This window comes from Camelus bactrianus, chromosome 17 (assembly GCF_048773025.1).
Source record: "Camelus bactrianus isolate YW-2024 breed Bactrian camel chromosome 17, ASM4877302v1, whole genome shotgun sequence".
Taxonomy (NCBI): domain Eukaryota; kingdom Metazoa; phylum Chordata; class Mammalia; order Artiodactyla; family Camelidae; genus Camelus; species Camelus bactrianus.
Window position 1 is genome coordinate 21,957,995 of NC_133555.1, and position 19,300 is coordinate 21,977,294.

A 19,300-nucleotide genomic window follows, 5' to 3' on the forward strand; every position below is an offset into this window, starting at 1 on the left:
AGGCTAAATCCAGTTTCATTGGAAAAGAGCACTGTTGTCAGTTAGCAATGCCTCACTTTAATCATTGGAACCTTGCCTGTTGAAGACAGGATAACAGGGAAGATATTCAAGAGGAGCAGACATCTGCATTCTGTAGCATTACATATTCTAGAATTTAGCTCAGAAGTAATGTCAAAAAAGCAGACAATCCTGGGATTAAATCTAGACTTTTCTCCCCATGCTTTGTATGCATTACTAAGCATGTCTAAGCCTCATTGACCATGGAGGTGAAATGGAGGTAGTAATAGATCCTTATTGTGTGAATTAAACGTGAAAACACCAAGCAAAGAGGCCAGTACTCAGTAGGTACTTAATAAGTGAATTACTATTGTAATGATTACAGACCTCCTAAATTTCTCAGTATGATGACATCTCAGCTTTGCTTTCTGCTCACTCAAATAAAAGACTCAACCCCACTTGAAAGTGTAAAAACACGGCTAAGTATTTTTATCTCATTAAAACCACCACCCAATGAGCAGGACATGAAGAAAAGAATGAATGAATTTGTCTTCTTTCTATCACAAAGCTTAGCATCACAAATAATCCTCATTCCAAAAGATTACCTTTCCAAGTGCATCTTGCCATTTTAGCAGATTAAACTCTGTAGGAGCAGGAATTACATCTCACATAGGTTCTGTAGATCCTCAGATACACATTGTGGGGGCTTAGTAAGTGACTAAGATAAAAATAGCCCAAGGAAATAAGATGAGTGTTAAAGGGATTTCATTTAGGGGGTAGAAGTTGTGAAAACATGAAAATTCAAATATTTGATGCTAGCATATTCCCTACCAACCTTATTCCTACATGTAATCATTCTTCTTCAGGATCTTAGGTAATGGAACAAAACCTCATATTTGAAATATATATGTATTTCAGCCACTGGGAAATAATTCATTTGATATGCCATGCGAATAAACCTTATATTACAGAGTAGTTACAACATATAGATATTGGGAGCTTACCCTGTGCTTGGTGGTATCACAAACTTGAGGTGCATTATATGATGTATGCATGTCCATAATCCTTTGATATACGTACTGCTATCTTCCAAAAGTCACAGATAGCAAAGTTGAGGTTTAAATTCATTTCAAGGATTTGCAGCTAGGTTTTTATGTCTCCAAAGCCCATGACTTTTCTCCGTTATCCTTGGAGTCTATGATCCCACCAAAAGTGTGTAGTTTTTATGTTTGTAAAGGGAAATAGTTTAAGTTTGTCATTTAAAGAATTCAGCAATTTATCTTTGTCTGCATCTCACTATAACTGTTCTGTCAAGGCAGACTTTTATGTATAAAGTCTGGTTAAAGGAGAGTGCACCAGTGATTACAAATTATGAACATGAGAGTGTCTAGCAAACTGATTACACATCACAGACAGTAAATGATGACTGTAAGAATGAATAATCAATTGAATAAAAACATTTTGTGTAGTACATATTACTTTGCAAATATCCACATTATCATTTCCAATAAGTTGGTTGTTTTCTAATGTACTTAACTGCCAAATTATTTCACAACATTTTCTGGACTTTAGCTCATCTTTATCAGTCTGTTATCAGCTCTGTGTGAGTATCTGAGCACATAATGTGTCCAAAGTGATGACTAGCCCTCTAATGATTTTTAGAGGCATGGTTAGGTGCACAATGCTTTTGGAAGTTAGTTGACCCATATAAATGGATGTACTCCTTCTTAGCAATACACCCTTAATTGCTTAATTTCAAAATCTATTGTCTACCATAAAATGAAACTTAAGACTCCTATGAATGGAGAGCAGAGATTCCAGATAAGTAAAACCCCTAGCTGCCTTATCAGATCAGATGTTTACAAAAATGCGGTCAGAAAACATGGAGGCAATATACATTACCTAATTAGACACATATGTGATGGAGTCAGTAATGTGGAGTAATAGAAAAAAGTCAACCATGATTCTTAGTTCATTTCCAACTCTGGGATAAGTGTTGAAATCCCTTTGTGTCTGTTCTCAATGTAAAAGTAATTCTGATAAATTCTAAGTATGCAGTTATAACGGATACTTGGCATGATCTGGGGATATGGTATACAAATTAATCCAGTCTAAAGTTTCCATAGATACCATTTGTGAATGATCACATGTCACAGGGGTCGAATGCAGTACCACACACTGAAAAAAAATGTCTCTGGCAGATTCTGGTTTTGGTTAAGATGGAGTCAGCATTTTATCCTGTTTCTCCCACTAAATGCAACCAGAAACCTTGGACACAATGCCTAGAACTTCTGTCTGAGGCCTCTGAAAAGTAAATGGTAGCAGGTGGATTGGGAAAGGAAACGAGAACTCAATGTAAATTTGAGATGGTGAGTTTCTTGGGGTTTTCAGTCCCAGGTCTCCTCACCTGGGCTCATGGCAGACATGAATCCTGAAACAGCACATGGGCGCAGAGAGTAAAAACTTCAACAGAAACTCCTGCCTCTGGTCCAAGGAGTGTGAAGGGAATCCCTAGGGACAGAGAAAGAGAGTGGAGACAACCGCCAGTGATTTTTCTTTTTTTCTTCCTTTCCTAGGCCAGCCCCCAGGCAAGCTTCCATCGTGGAAGCTACAATCCTGGCCAGTGGCAATGGCAGCGGAGTTTAAGGGAAACCTCTCTGCCCAGAGGAACTGTGGCTTGAAGAGTTGGGGCTGGGGAAAGGGGGAATAATGGTGGATTTCTTTTTTCCTCTCTATCTACTTGCCTGTTGGCCTTGGAAGGAAGAACCAGTTGTAGAAACCTAAGAGCTAAAGAGTTTTCAGTAGCAGCAGTATATTTTATCTCACCTTATCTAGCCAAACTATTATCATTTCAACATGTAACCGATATGAGAAAATATTAATGTAATACTTTAATTATTTTTGGTACCAAGTCATCAAAATCTCCTAGCTATGTGTGGCCTCTGAGCACAGGCAATGTGGCTAGTCCCAGCTGAAATGTACTGTAAGAGTAAAGTACATGCCAGACTTCAGCATACATTCTTAAAGTCAGTTTCACCTCTTTCTTTTACTTTCTTTAATGTGACTACTAGAAAATGTGAAATTCTCTGTCTGACTCATATCTTTGTTGGACAGCGCTGTGGTAGATGCTAAATGCTCACTGTTAGACCTCAGAGGAAGCAAAGATTGATACAGGCTGGAGTTTTCAGGGACAGTTGCTTGGAGGATGAAGGCCTTGGGAGCTGGTTAAAATTGCAACAGTTAGAGGTCTATCTAGAAGGTCTGCTTTCCCAGTGTAGCAGGTGGAGCTAGTGGCTTGTGTTGCAAAGCCAGGAGAGGACACACCTAAGGCATCTGGAGGGTATCTACCAAAACTTGCTTCCTAAGAGCTTCTGAGGCTGGCTGAAGTCTTCTGAGCCTGGGAGATCCCCCAAGGGGCAGATACCTGACACCAGAGGCATCCTTCTACAAAGCTGCAGGCTCACGAGCCAAATGACAGCATCTGCAGGGCAAGGAGATGATCCCCAGTGAAGTAACACGCACACAGGGGCATAACACAGAGTCTTCCGAGGTCAAATTTCGTGTTATTCCAGGAGCAGTTCTGAGCCCAACATCCACATTTTCTCACTAGGAAACTGTGTCCTTTTGGCTTGATGGAGGAAAAGCCGTTTTAGGAGACTGCCTTTTCCCCCTCAATTATGCTATATTGAGTGTTGAAAAATAATAACTCTGGCTTAGACTTACTAAAGGCTTGCAGTATGCTTGGGACTGTACTGGGGGCTTTATGTGTATTACCTTACTTATTTCTGACAACTCTGTTCTTTCAGTATTATTAGCAGTCCATTTTACAGCCAGGAAAGAGAAGCTCAGGAAACTAAAGAAATATTCATAGTTGAACAGCTTTCAAGGAGGTAGAGGCAAAAATGGGAATCCAGTGCTGTCTGCCTCCTAATGAGCCTGCTCTTCTCTGCATTAGTAGGGCTGTTACGAACTCACCAGTCGATGAGTTTCTCAGCGGCTTTAGTATTGAATGTCCATTCTAAGCTTTCACAACCAAGCAGAAATGAGATCAATTCCTTTTCCAGTCTGCGGGAATTCAGCATTTACAGAGAGTTGCTTCCTCATTCTCCGTGCAGCGCACACGGGAAGGTGAGCTTGCAGTGCCAAGGTTATCTCCCAACGATGGACCTGGAAAGGATAGCTGTGCCATTCCTCTGCCTTTAGCAACTGAGTCTTACTCTTTTGCTAAGCAAGCTTCTCTGACACAAGGCAAAGGTCTAATCATGCCACACCTCTGTTCAGGAGCCCTCAGAGGCATCACAGTCAAACTTGTGTGCTATGCTCTCGCACTCTGAGCTCATGCCCAGCCTCAGAGGCTTTGGGAATCTGGAAGAGCTCCATCCTCTTGCCAAGCTTTGCCCAGTGCGAGGCGTAGAGCTGGTGCTCAGCCAGCACAGGTTAATTGGAAGAGATGCTAGATTCTCTGGCCACCTGCCCCTCCCTCCACCACCATATATATATTTTAAACTGTCCCAGCATCTTACATTAAGTCTTCTGGATGTAAAATAACAAACGAAGCTAGGAAGGTAGAGTAGGAAGGAGACACCAACAATGACTGTTTCAAGGGCGGCAAGAGAAGAGTTAGGAATCCATGATAAGGCACAGACTGGAATCACAGGAGCCAAGGAAGTTCAAGTGTGGGAGCAAACTCCACAGGGTGAGGGTGCTTCAGGATGTCTTCCTGGAAGGTCTTGCATGTGAATTTCCTAATCTGGTGTTTTTCAAACTGTGGGTTGTGACCTGAAGGTCAGGAAATCACTTTGGTGAGTCATGACCAGATTTTTTTTAAAAAAATGAAATAGAATAAAGTGAAATGGAAAATAGCAGAGTGTATTACTGGCTCTCAGCACAGAATGTATTTATTTCAGAGGACTGTGATCTAAAAAGTTTGTCCTATCCTTAGGCTTGGGAGAGGTTGCTCTAAGCCTGTGATTCTAAATCCAGTGGCCACTGTTGAAGGTGATCTATTCTGCGAGGAATGGAGACATGGTACAACCTTCCCATCTTCTGAGAAATCACCCTTCATCTTTCTCTTCTGTCTATTCCTACCAGGAAGTGTTTCCTATGGAGATACAAGCTCACATATATATAGACCAGGCTCTGTCCTAGGCAACTGAAACACAAGACCAACATATAATTCTCACCTAATCTCTTTGTTCCCTTACAATAACTCAACAAAGCTGGGTTCATCATTTCCTTTGTCCTGATGAGAAAACTGAGGGTCAGGATGAAGGGATTACTAGTCACTTGCCAGGAAGTGGCTGAGCTGGATTTGAACCCACACTCTTCTGACTCTGATGCTAACTCTAAAACCCTCTGTGCTACTGCAAATCATCTTTTTGTTTAACTTGGAAGTTTTCTCATAGAATTATATATTCCAGTTCACCAGAGCATAGACGGTCAATCTCCATTGTGTGACTTTCACAGTGAATCCTTGAGTCTGTACCAGATTTTTCCCCCCATTTTTTAAAATTGTGGTAAAACATATCTAACGTAAAATTTTCCATTTTAACCATTTTTAAGTGTAAAGTTCAGTGGTATTAAAAATACTCGTAATGTTTTTACCATCACCACTATCCATCTCCAGAACTCTTGTCACCTAGGCAACCTGGTTGAACAATATGCCCCATTTCCGCATCCTCCCAGTTCTTGGCAACCACCATTCTACCTTGTTGTTTCTATCAGTTTCACTACTCCAAGTACCTCATATAAGTACCATCATACTGTATTTGTCTTTTTATCACCAGCTCATTGCGCTTAGAATAATGTCCTCAAGTTTTATCCATGCTGTAGCATGTGTCAGAATTTCCTTCCCTCTTAAGGCTGGAATAATTGTCAATTTTAGGAATATCTCACATTTTTTTAATCTGTTCATCTGTCAGTGAACTCCTGGGTTGCCTTCATGTTTTAACTACTGTGAATAATGCTGCTATGAACATGGGAGTATAAGTATCTTTTTGAGACCCTACTTTCAATTCTTTTGGGTTTATAACCAGAAGTAGGATTTCTGGATCATAGGGCAATTCTGTTTTTAATTTTTTGAGGAACCACCATACTGTTTTCCACAGTAACTGGACCATTTTACATTTCCACCAGCAGTGCATAAGGGTTCCAATTTTCTCCGTTTCCTCGCCAACACATTATTTTTGTGATTTTTTTTTTTGATAGTAGCCATCCTTATGGGTATGAGGTGGTATATCATAGTTCTGATTTGCATTTCCCTAATGATTAGTAATAGTGAACATATTTTTCTGTGCTTATTAATCATTTGTGTATCTTCTTTGGAGAACTGTCTATTTAAGTCCTTTGACCAGTTTTTAATCTTTTTTATTCTATTCAGCTTCAGGAGTTTTCTATATATTTTGCATATTAGTCCTTTACCAAACAAGTGATTTACCAATATTTTCTCCCATTCTGTGGGTTGACTTTTTACTCTGTTGGTAGAGTCTTTTGATGCACAATTTTCTAATTTTCATGAATTCTGGTTTATTTATTTTTTTGCTTGTTACCTTTGCCTTTGGTGTCATATCTAAGAAATCATTACCAAATCCAGTATCATGACACTTTTGACCTATGTTTTCTTCTAAGAGTTTTATAGTTTTGAGTCTTGTATCCATTTTTGAGTTAATTTTTGTATGTGGTATTAAGTAAAGGTCCAACTTCATTCTCTTGCCTGTGGATATCCAGTTTTCCCAGCACCATTTGTTGAGAAGACTGTCTTTTTCCTCTTGAGTGATCTGGGCACCCTTACTGAAAACCATGCAAATAGTTTTAAGCTACATTCATAATGTAGTGGTATGGGTGTTTAAATGTCATTAGAATTGCCCAGTAAGACTGAATGACCTTTTATTTTCTATCTTTGGAGGCTTGTAAGTTCCTATGTTGTTGGGTTTCGGGTTTTTTTGTTTGTTTGTTTTGTTTTTTTGTTTTTTTTTAAAATAATGAAGCCATGCATGCGCTAGTTTCAGATCTCAAGTGTTGTTTTCTCATCTCAGTTTCATCTCTTGGGTCCACATCCATGTCTCCTCACCTTCACTGCCCATCACACTAACCTATGCCACCACCACCTTTTGCCCAACTACCTGTAATAGCTTCCCAATCAGTCTCTTCAATCTAGTTTCTTCTGATATTTTTGAAATGCACATTCCATCAGTCCACTTCTTAAAATATTTCAATGGCTTCTCTTTGTTGTTACAATAGAGAAATACTTGTTAGGATGGTTATGTGTCACCATAGTCTGACCTCCAACTCCTCTCCAGCTTCATTCTCTTATTACCAAGCTGGCCTCCTTTCAGTTCCTCTGACATGCCTTCTTCCGTCCTTCTACAGGGCCTTTGTACATGCTGTTCCTCTGCCAGCATCACTCTCCAAACCAATCTCCTGTTCTTGTTATCTAAAGAACTCCTGTCCATTCATCAGGTCTCCACTAATTTTATTAGCCCCCAGTGAAAAATTTCCCTGTCCCCCTTGCAGATTAATAACAATTATATGATATCAGAGCACCCTGAGTCTTTACTTCATAACACTACTCATTGTAATTTTACATTTATGGATCTGATTCTCTGGCTGATTTTTTTTCCCTACTGGACTGTTAACTCCATAAGGGCAAGAATTCTGTGTCTACCTTTTGCCCTCAGTGTCCACTTCATAGAGAGTAGGACATTCAACATTCAACTTACTTGATCTCTTTAGAAGCAGGTGTGATAAAAGTTCCAGGTGCTTATGTTTGGCCATTAGCCTCAACTCCGAGGGAGGTGACCACGGGCAAATCTCTGAGGGATTAAAGAGTCAGGTTTAGCAGTAAGAAGAGCCCTCTGAGTATAAATGTTGATGTCTCAGAGCCCTGGTATTTATGGTTTCTCCTTTATTTGGTCTGGACACAAGACATTCCTCCATCTCCTTTGGGTACTTCTCCTTTATTTGGTCTGGACACAAGACATTCCTCTGTCTCATTTGGGTACTGTCTTTTCCTTGTTTAGGAGTTTAATTAAATCTGCACCTAACATGCTACAAACACTTGGGGGGAGGAGAGGTGTCTGGTTTATGGCTTTAAGAGAAATGTTGACTGTGCACAGCTTTGTGACCAGAGAATTTACTATGTGTATAATTCTAGGATGGATTTGCATGGGTCTACATCATCCTAGTCCCAATTTCAAGCTATCTCCCTGGCTATTTCCCAAGGGACTCTCGATCTTCCTAAGGATAGAAAGTAGAATTAAACAAAGATAAGACTTCTCCATGAACAAAGACGTCTTTTCCAGGCAAGCCTCTTATCCTAGCAACCACAGGGGCATGTTGAGGGGATACTGTAAATAATAATGGTAGTGGTACTACTACTACTACTATTACCACCAATAATTATTATTATAGCCCTTATTGAGTTTTTGTTATGTGCTAAGTGCTTTGCTTGCATTATCTTACTTAATATTCCCAACCACCCAAGAAGGGACTCTATTTTACCCAGGAGTAAACTAAAACTTAGAGACATCAAGCTCTTTCCTCAAGACCACACATGAAGCAACAGGTGGTAAAGGGATTTGAAACTAGGCAGATGATCTTCTAGTCTCATTGCTCTTGACCACTGTTTTATCTGCCCCCTTTCAGTACTTGAGCATTCCTTATTAAATCTTTTCTTTTTAGGCATTTATTGTGTGATGGGCACTGGGAATTCAAAGCAAAATAAGGTAGAGATGGTCCCTTCCCTAGAGAAATTCAACACCAGTAGGGGACATATCCACCACATCCACTCCTTGCTGACACTGATTGAGCATTTACTATGCTCCAGGCTAAGCCCTGTACCTGTATTCTTAGAACTGTCCCCAGGTAGAATTATCATACCCTTTTTATAGATAAGAAAATGAAGGCTCGAGATAAAGTAAGTTGCCCAAGGGCCACCACCAGAAAGTGACTGGCTGGGATAGGGCTTCACGCTTGTTTGACTTTGTTAGATGTCTACCTTTCACTACACCACTCAATTACAGAACTGTGGAGAACGCACACACAGGGGAACCTGTGGTGCACTGTGAGCATTCAGGGCAGGATGTGCTTAATTCTGCCTAGAGAGGCCAGAGGAAGTCTTCCTGAGGAATACTACATCTAGGGAAGAAAAAACTGGAGGTTTTTGTTGGGTCACTTTGTCCCCTGCCTTCCTGCTTAAATACCCTCTACATCTGGCAACAAGTGGGATTGGAAGGAAATGAGAGCCAATGGGTAGACATTCCTAGAAGACATATTTGTGTTCAACATATAGAACTTTTTGATAATTATTCCACACTAAGAGTAGAATGACTGGGAAGTAGTGAGTTCCCCCATTGGAGGTTTAAAGGAGACCAAGGATCCCTAAGGGGAGATGTAGGTCCTGGATTCACGGTCAGATGAGATCAGTACCAAGTTTAGCTGTGCATAAGAATTGGTGGGTGATTCATTTAACATCAGTTCCTGGGCCTTCCCTCTAAACATTTTGATTCAGTGGGTCAAGACAGGGACACAGGAATCTGCATTGTTAACCAGCTTCCCAGGTGGCTCTGAAGAATGTAGTTATGGTGAAGTCACACTGCCACAAGTGGGCTAGGTGACCTTTAAAATCCTTTCCAGCACTGAGGTTCTCCAAACCAGTGTTTCCTAGTGTGTATCACACAGACCATTCTGCCTGTAATAGGGGTTGACAAATATTTTCTTTAAAAAGTCAGGTAATGAAGGATTTTAGCTTTGTAGGCTATCTGTCACTACTCAAATTATGGTGTAGTATGAAGGCAGCCATAGGTAATATGTAAACGAGTGAGTGTGGCTGTGTTCCCATAAAATTTTATTTACAAAAATAAACAGTAGACCGGATTTGGCCCAGAGGCTGTAATTTGCGAAGCTCTGGCCTACAAGCTCAAAACTGGGTGCTGTGAAAAAATGAGTTTGTGAAAAGCTACAAACCATTATCTCTTCATGAATAATCATGGTGCATAGTAGCATCTTAAAAGCCCTGAGAAGGCCTGAGAAGTAAAGAGATTTATTTACTTATGGTAGACCCAGAATTTCTCAGATTCATTTAACCAGATAACCTTCTTACTGTATATAACACTTCTATCTTCTTAGAACTGGTGTTCCACAGAACACACTTTGGGAATCATTCGTTCACATCTTACAAGTGGGCAGCCTATGTAACTATTTGAGTAGACTGTCTTCTGAGAGGTTAGGAAAACAATTTGCTTAAAATACCTACTTCAACCAGGTCACTGGTACCTAAACTTAAAGTAAGGTGGTGTCCTTGACTTAGGGTGCTGGGGCCAGATTAAAATGAAAAAATTCCCAGTGTAAGTGGGTTTGTCTGTTTCCTTCCTCTGGAAACTGGTTTTGAATTTAAGTCATGGGACAGAGGACATGGAGTTATTTGGAAAGGGTCAAAGAAAAGATACCTTGGAAAGAAGGAAAGAGCAGATTGGGGAGTGAACAATCATAATAAGAGTTACTGAGTATGTGCTGTATGCCTACCACTATACCATACCAAGGCCTTTATCTAGATCTGTGGTTCTCAATCTGGGGCCATTTTGTCTCTTAAAGGACATCTGTCAGTGTCTAGAGACATTTCTGATTGTTAGGGCTGGGGACAGGGGATATTATACTGACATCTACCTGGAGGCCAGGGATGCTGTTAAACGTCCTACAGTGCACAGAGTAGCCTCACCCCTACTCCAGCAAAGAATTATCCAGTCCCAAATTTCTATAATGCCTCTGTTGAGAAACTCTGATCTAGATTATCTGAATTCTTCCCTATAATAACCTTGTGAGGTAGGTGGTATTATTTGTACTTTTAAGAAATGAGTCACTTATATGTGGAATCTATAAAAAAAAAAAAAAAGACACAAATGAAAGTGACAGACTCGCACACATAGAAAACAAAACTATGGTTACCAAAGTGGGGGAAGGGAGTGGGGAGGCATAAATGCAGATATTAACTACTATATATAAAATAGGTAAACAACAAGGTCCTGTTGTATAGCACAGAGAACTATATTCAATAACTTGTAATGGCCTATAATGGAAAAGAATATGAAAAGGAATATATACACATGTATAACTGAACCACTGTGCTGTACACCTGAAATTAACACAACATTGTAAACCAACTATACTTCAATTAAAAAAAAAAAAGAAACGAGGAAACTGAGGCAAAGAGCAATGTAAGTATCTTGCCTCCAGACTTTCCGTAGTTAGTGACAGTGTGAACCCATACTCCTCGAAGTTCACATTCAGCTACCTCTGGCGAAGACAGCTTTCACTTCCTTTGCCGTATAGCCCATGACTTCAAGAGGTCTTCCTACAGCTCGTCCGTATCACCATTCTCTGTTGCTACTCTTCGCATTTCATTTGCTCTATTGATAACGTTAGGTACCTAATATCCAACTTTATCCGTCCTCTAAAAAATATATCTCCAACAACTACTGAAACACTCCTTCTTTAAGCACTGAATGATCAGCCTGACCATTTATGTTCAGTTAGGTTTATAACACCAGGCAAATGATTTTACCGTATTGGTCTGGGTTTCACCATCTGTAAATGGAAATGGTAACGATAGGTGCCCTTCCGACCTCAATTCAGTTCAACTCAAACATACACTATCAGCTCAGAATTCTGCTGGGAGAGTTGGGGGATTCAAAGAATGCACAGCCCTCCAGGGAGAGTATGCTGAGCAGATGGGATCTTTAAGGAGCAGGCAAATTCCTTGTTTTTTTTTTTATAAGCCTGCACAGCTCCAGTTTTTCTAGCAGCCTACAAGAATGCTGCAGAGTGTGAGGGTGGGCTTAAGAGGGTCTGGACAATATCACTAAAGGACAGTATTACCCCAGTATTTGGCCTTGGGTAAAAAAAGGTCTAGAAGTGCCTGCATGGCAGCACATTACAAAGCTGGAGGTTAAAAGTTCCTAGGCAGAACTCTCTCCAGGAGGGCAACTGGGATGACGGAGACTAGGACTTGTGAGGCGGCATCCTCAGGGCCAGGCACTGTGAGTTATTCTCTACTCTGTTAATTGAGAAGTGTGAAGCCTTTGTAGTTCATTTTTATCACTGCTAAACTGGGCAACCAATTTCAGACAGTCCATGAATAAGGAGGTTGTTTCTGGGAAGATGATACCCCATGGTTTATTATTAAGCATTGAAACCAATACTCAGACAATGAAAACAATGCAATGGCATGAATATTCAAGATGGTGCATCATGACGATGAGGTCTGAGTGTGGCAGAGAGTCACTCTGGTCCTAGAAGACTGGCTTTCCCTTTGCTCATTCTAATTTCCTGCTCCTTTTAGGGAGGTCAGCCCTTTTGTTCTCTCTCCATCTGTATTGACCTTGATTGTTCAGTTATTTCAAAGTGAGAGTATCTACTCCTAGAATCGGAAATGACAAAAGAGGATCCACATTATGAAACTTTCTTTTCAGTGCCTTGGATCCTCATGGAAATGAGTGATTGTTGAACACTGTGCTCTTCGTACTCACACATACTGGAATAAAATAGTTTAAAAAATGCATGTCCCATAAGTGGGCATCCCCCTCTTCCCAACCTTGAATAAAATAAAATTGTGATGTCAGTGTGGTTTGAGGTTATCTAATTGGGCGATGGACAGGAGACATTAGGGCACGTGCCCAAGGAGACTCATGGAGGCGAACCAGCGTATGTGAAGGAATAAGTGAGGATGCTCAGTTATTTTATAGCAAGAGATATGCCATATGTTATGGATATTTGTGATACATCATTTTTTTACTTGGCTACTGTACTAAATACCATTCCTTTTAGATTTTCCTTAAGTTATTTCTCTGTAGAGTTTCTAGAAAAGCAATAGGGGAAGGGAAAGACCTATAAATAGAAACAGATAAAACCTGAGGTTCATATCTTGGCCCTGCCTCTAATTAGCTGGGTGGCCATAGACCAATCACTTAGCTTGTCTAGGTCTTAGTTTTCTTAACAGTTCAATAGAGAAATATTACTTATCTCATTGGATTCTTTTGTGATATAAAGGAAATGGTATATTTTAAGTGCATAAATATACTAAACACTCAAAAATGGCTAACTGTTATTCTCAGTCAAATAGAAATGAAGTTATATTGATGCTCCAGTAAAATCTCTCTATTAAAGATACCTAACCGCTCCCCAAAGGAGAGCTGCTCCTTGTATCTGGTAATGAGCAGCAAACATAATTGATTATAATTTCAACTTGACATTTTTTTTAGGTGAACCTCTGACCATTCAAACAAAGTTGGAAGATATAGTGCAAAAAAAAAAAAAAAGAAAGACAAGAAAAAAGAGAAGATAGAAATGAGAAAGAATCAGGAGTGCCATAGTAAATAGACTTAGAGGAATCCAAATTTGATTGTAGATAAATTATTGTGAAAAGAATTCTTGTAAACATAGGGTTAACAGTCTTTAGGAAGGTAGTTGATTACTTTCACGTTATCATTTCTTGGTTTCTTAAACCCAGTGATTCAAACTGAGCTGCCCTCCTAGCCTGGGAAATCCCTAAAGCGGAAACTGGAGAGGGGGGTGAGAAGGGAAAGAGCCCCTTTGTGAGTTTCTCAAAATGAATCACCAGTGATTAGAGCCAGTTCAATCTTGGATTCATTCAACTGTGTCACCTTGAAAAGTGGAAGCACCTTTGCCTTTCCCTTTTCCTTTCTTTGTTCTCAAGCCAGCCACAATTCTCTGGGTCCACCACACCCCCTCACCTCTTACACAAAGACCTTCAGAATTGGAAAGTTCAGCAGTCTCCCTGGGGAAGATCCCTGGGCAACCTCCCACCTCCATCCCCACCCTCCAGTCTTTTCTAGCACGGGCTGGTTGACTCAGCTTTCCCCTTGCAATTTTCAGGTCCTTTTCTCTCTTTCTGTAAACCTCTCCCCCTATTAGTTAGGTAATAATCCTTGTCCGTTGGAGTTAGCAAATGCCTGGGTGGGTAAAACTACTCGTGGTGAAGAGGCTCTGAGAGTCCTTGGTTAATTGTGTTAAAGACAGTGAACCCTCTTTGCAGATGCCTAAGTAGGCTTTCCTGACAGCTGGAACACCCAGGAAGATGACACAAGCAAACAAAGTCATTTGGTGGGATTAGATTGGGATAGGCTCCTGTAATGGTCTCTTTGGACCACTTGGGGATGTGGGGGTGGAGAGGAGAGGAGCTATGATCTTCCTTCCTCTTTCCTTGCTTTCCCTCTATTCCAAGGAGCAGACAAAATAGTGCTTTCAGGAGAGCAAAGCTGATGCTGGAATGGAATTTGAAAACTCAGCTCTGCATGATTTGATTCAGCCAACCATACCTGACCCCTGCTCTGGGAGGCACAGAACTGGGTTGGGCCCTGTCCCTGCCCTCCTGGAGCTGCCTCCCAGGAAGGGAGAGGGACACAAAGACGCTTACGTTACAACACTCCTGCCTTTTCCAGATGCCAGCCTGGAGCTCAAAAACACGGACTGAGTGAACACACCCCACCTTCACAGATTTTGCCATAAACCATAGCAAGAAGGCTATCACTCACTCACTACTTTTCTTTAAATAGACTTTCTGTGTCTCTTTTTCACTTAGACTCATCTTAATCAATACTGTGACATCATGGGTCTGATGTATTAGTTACATTGTTAGAAATGCACATTAAAATAAATGCATAAGCAAGTGAACATGTCCTCCACGTACCACATACTCAGTGAGCCTCACACAGCCTCAGCAGTGGGTAGACCACCCTTGGGGAATCACTGCCATACAGTGTGGTGCTTGTAGATACATGACAGAGCTCTTTGCAGAAGCTATGCCATGAAGTCAGGAAGGAGGAGGGAGGCAAGAAAGTCAGAAAGTGGGGGACAGAGGACTTCCCTGCAGATTCTGAGATTCAAAACATAAATGGGAGTTTACTAGGGGGTCCTGGGGAAAAGCTGCTCTAGGCAGAAGGAGCAGAGGGTGCTAAGCTTAAAGTATTAGGGAAAAGGAGTGAGGAAAGGAGTGAAAGGTCAACTGATTAATTCATTCAGTAAACACTTAATGAGTACCTACCTTCAAACCACATACCTGTTTGTTAGTTTTCTACATGATTGGTTCTGGGAGGATATACCAGGAAGTGTGATAAATGGTGTTGCTTGAAATCTAGTTACACAGGCAACACACATATACACAGATACAGGTATCTGGAGACTAACATCCTTAGACAGTGGACAATTAAGGACCAAAATAGCAGTACTGATAAGTTGCTTACTCTGAGTTCCAAGGAGAAACTTCTGCAGATAGCACTGGCTGAGAAAGGCTCCCTGAAAGTGAGAGACTGGGAAGAAGTCAGTAGAATTTGGTGACTGGAGGAAACACTTCAGATGGGAGAAATTGGTCAGGAGGGGCAGCTGCAGTGACAGGGACATGTTGAACAAGTTGGCACAGCCTTGACTCCAGGTTCTTAACCTAGTGTCCTGGATGGATGTTAAGGGGTCTGTGACTCTCCAGACATGGATGCAGATGTTTTTGTACATTCATATGTGCATTTGTCAGGTGAGAGTGTTTCTGGGTTTTATCAGATGCTCCAAAGAGTAACACAGAGTTGCTCAGGAGCTTCTGCAAATCTGTCCTGATGTGCCTTTATTATCACAGGTATCCCTGGTGTTGTTTCTTTAAATCTTGCTCTTTTTTTTTTTTTTTTTTCTTTACAAAGAGTATCCAGTTTTCACAAACTTGAAGGGAAACAAAATTTCTCAGGGTGATTAGATTAACTGGTCCAAGGTCACTTGGTAGAACTGGGCCTTCCTAGCAAGATCAGACTCAATCCCCCCAGGCTCTTAACCAGGAAGTGTGATAAAATGGTGTTGCTGGAAATCTAGTTACACAGGCAACACACATATACACAAATACAGGTGTCCGGAGACTAACATCCTTAGACAATGGTCAGTTAAGGACCAAAATAGCAAATGATGAGCTGCACAATCATGCTTCACACAGAGCGAATCTGCCCAGGTCCCTGGCTGGTAGTCTCACCTCCACTGTTAGGGCTTCTGATGTTCTGAGCCTGTGAAGCACCCCTCCCAATGATAGGCCCTGGTCACTGACCTTGGCTTGAGTGTTAGGTTTCTCCTTCTGACACATGATTTTACTCATCATCATACTCTACTTACAGGAGCCAGTCCTTTGGGAGCTGTGGGAAACAAGCATGCCTGAAATACCTTCAGTCCATCCCATCTCTTTAATGTGACCTTTCCTTACAACAGCTACACATGGACCCTGTGTTTAAAACCACCAGTCTCACCATTAAAAAATCAGTATGTATATAAACTTGCTTGCCAACGCACTGCTTACATCTAATCTTTAAATTCACTATTCTTTTCTTTTTATTACACAAAAGTAGGGAAGAGATCATAAGCAAATCCCATGTCCCCATCTTCTAATTTCATTTATGATCTCAGGACCTTTCCTACTTCCTCGTAGCCCCACCACTCACTGTCACCATCTGGGGTTATTTTAAAGCAAATTCCACATAGCATATATTTTCACCCTTAAACATTTTAGCATTATACAGAATTTTAAATAGATAGTTATAAATAGTATAGGCCACTTGCCAGGTCGTGGAAAAGTCTTGCGCTGTATGATGGTGTGTGAAACGGTTTTATTTAAATAGGGCTTCTCTGGAACACTTCTGTCTGATCGTTGCTGTTAGTTAAAGGTCTCTTTGATAATGAAGTCTGTTTTACTTTCTGGAATCGTTGTTGCTGTGAAGTACATTTTTAGTCCAGTAGGTTCAATAAATATGTAAATATGCATAGTCAGATCTGCTAAGCGGCATATTTTAAACACATATATTTGTTCCAATGCCATTGATGTATCTGGAGATAATTTGGGCCTAACCAGATTCCTTGTTTGCTTCTGCATGGTTTCATCCCCCCAAACACTTGATGAGCACAGAAAACTGTCACGAGCTGAACTGGGCTGTGTGGGAGTACACAACACACACACACACACACACACACACACACACAGACACACACACACCCTCACCCTCAAATACCCACCAGCTACGTCACTACACGTGTTCGGAGCCACTCCATCCACATCTGCTACTAGAACTTTCCGTCCCATTTCAGATAACTCTGTTTCCACCACTTCACAATTGGTCACAAGCTGAAACCCCTCCAATGCCCATTTCCACAAGCCAAGCCAGGTCTTTTTCAAGGCAAAGCGTAGCATTTATTGCAGTTTTTCATGCAGTTCTTAACCATTTAACATGGGTCAAACTTTCTTTCTGTTTTTATTAGACTCCTATCTTTTTTTTTTCAGTATCTCCCAGACACGTTTTTTGAGTATTGTGCCCCTCACCCATGAGGGTTTCTCAGCCTTGTTACTATTAACATTTGGGGCTAGGTTATTTTGTGCTGTGGGAGCTGTCCTGTGCATTGTAGGGGATTTAGCAATAAGCCTGACCTCTACCCACTGAACGTTAGTAGCACCACCTCCTCCTCCCTCCCCAAGTGGTGACAAACAAAAGTGTCTGTAGTCATTGCCAAATGTTCCCTGGGGAGAGGGGCAAAAGTACATGAGATTTCAAGATTTTATGCGTAATTGAGAGCACTGCCACAGCCCCATTTCCCGTGACCCCTGTGGTATTTCTCGCACTTTGCATAGCATGGTATTTTTTAGGAACATTTATGTCTCGTCACAGCAGAACTGACTGTTAACATATGAAATGAGTTCCACCACGCGAGTCCTCATGCTCCTGTTATTTATGGCACGCTATTGGATTCCGTTCACTGCATTGGGTTCAAAATGTCAGTTCCAGAATTAAGAGAGTCGTTGACTTCTAACAGTGTCTTTACCTTCCAAGTACCTAGACATTGACTCATACAGGATCTTACAACGAAAATAACAGTAACAACAATAGCTACCATTTTTCAGATCCTCCTTAAGAGCCAAGCACTGTGCTACATAAGCATTGTATCAGGGTCACATTTAACCTTCACAAGAGCCTGTTCCGGGAATCACTGTCTGTCACACCCTTTAACAGGAGAGGATGTTCAGAAGGAAATCCGAGTCCCTGAGGAAAGGGGTGATTTGTCTGAGGTTGGCCATGCAGCGTGAGGATGAGAAGCCTCAGGACACAGCACCTCTAGCTCTGAAGTCTGTGGTCTCATGCCTCTGGAACCTCCTTGCTGGAGGCTATCAGCGGTTATTCACCAACTCCTTTTAGCAGAGTTGTGACTGCAACCTTGATAATGTAGCAAATAGCTGAAAAGCCAAAATGCTCAAAGAGGCTGAGCTCAGTAAAAATGATCTCACGTTACTACACTGAAGCCCTATGCTAACATTAAAAATAAGGTTGTAGAAAAAGATTTATAGGGAGAAATCTTCATGCTTTATTTATCCAACAGCTTGTGTATTTATTTCTACAGAGAAAAATACTAGAAGGTGTTAGAGCAGATCAGAAAGCACCATTATCATCTCCATGTGCTAGGATTACCAATGATTTCTGGTCTCATTATTTTGCTTAACCATGTTTTTGCAATTTTCAGCCATATACATGTTCGACATATACATATAGATATTATTTTATGTTTTTCATTATATACACACACATATATATATGAAACATGACTTTAAGGAGAAAAGTGGAATCTGAGATAGCACAAGAGATAATAAAACGGGAAATAGACACTTAATGAGTTCAAATTGGATTAAATTCTAGAATATAGAAGACTTGCAGATGTGATTACAAAACCACTGTCAGCAATCTTAGAGAAATCAAAGACTGGGAGCAAGGCCAGGGGATTGGAGACAGGAATATGTTATTCCAGTTTTCAAAAATGAGAAAAATGTGGATATGAAAAACTAGAAGGCAATGGATCTAGCATTCAGAACCCAATTATTAAACACACCCTTTATGAACATTTAGGAAGGACAGCTCAGCCAATGACGGCTGAGAGCCTGCAGAAGTTCAAGTCATGCTGGCCTAACCTTATTGACTTTTTATTTTCCTTTTCACTATTTTTTTTAACGTATAGTGAGTTACATTGTGTCAGTTTCTGGTGTACAGCATAATGTCCCAATCATGCATATATAAATGTATTTTTGTTTTCATATTCTTATTCATTAAAGGTTATAAGATATTGAATATAGTTCCCTGTGCTATACAGAGTAAATTTGTTTTTAATCTATTTTTATATATAGTGGTTTACATTTGCAAATCTCAGACTCCCAAATTTATCCCTTCCCACCTCCTTTCCCCTGGTAACCATAAGATTGTTTACTATGTCTGTGAGTCTGTTTCTGTTTTGT

The 19,300-nt window shown here is 40.7% G+C and overlaps 1 long non-coding RNA gene across 22 annotated transcripts in view; it reads right to left on the minus strand.

Moving 5' to 3' along the window:
• LOC123615963 (uncharacterized) overlaps window positions 1-19,300 on the minus strand; it is a 330,500-nt gene that overhangs the window by 122,791 nt on the left and 188,409 nt on the right. Inside the window, exon 5 of one of the 22 annotated variants that reach the window (XR_006723814.2) lies at window positions 746-4,164. The exons of the other annotated variants lie outside the window; for them this stretch is intronic. This is a non-coding gene — a long non-coding RNA (uncharacterized LOC123615963). Of the gene's footprint in view, window positions 1-745; window positions 4,165-19,300 lie in introns of those variants that run through there. 22 annotated transcript variants of the gene reach the window in all.